This window comes from Galeopterus variegatus, unplaced genomic scaffold (assembly GCF_000696425.1).
Source record: "Galeopterus variegatus unplaced genomic scaffold, G_variegatus-3.0.2 Scaffold11053, whole genome shotgun sequence".
NCBI classification, from domain to species: Eukaryota; Metazoa; Chordata; class Mammalia; order Dermoptera; family Cynocephalidae; genus Galeopterus; species Galeopterus variegatus.
In genome coordinates this window covers 18,204-18,601 of record NW_007737164.1, presented here as the reverse complement: position 1 = coordinate 18,601, position 398 = coordinate 18,204, and positions in this window count along the sequence as shown.

Genomic DNA, 398 nt, shown 5'->3' with positions numbered 1-398 from the left:
TGACCCCCCATCCACACAGCTCAGCCACCAGCGTGTCCTCCTGCCTGGCATTCCTGCAAAACACACCTCCTCATTCTTCAAAGCAAAGCCAAGCCAAGCCTCCTGCAAAGAAACTCCACAAGCCCGCTGCCCACTGGTTCTCCAGAAATGACTTGGCCTATGGTCACCAGGCTCCTGAGGGAGGCCGAGCACCTGGGGCTGGGAGCTACCCAGCCACAGCAAAGAAGGTTCTAGAAAAAAAAGTGGGAGGAAGAAAGCAAGAATGAGGAAGAGGAAAACAATATTTATGTGTCTTCAATGATGAACCATCTGAGACTTTTAGAAGATTTCTCAGCAGTAACATTATAGACCATGAACAAGTGGGAAGATATATAAACAGTGCTAAAAAAAAAAAAAAA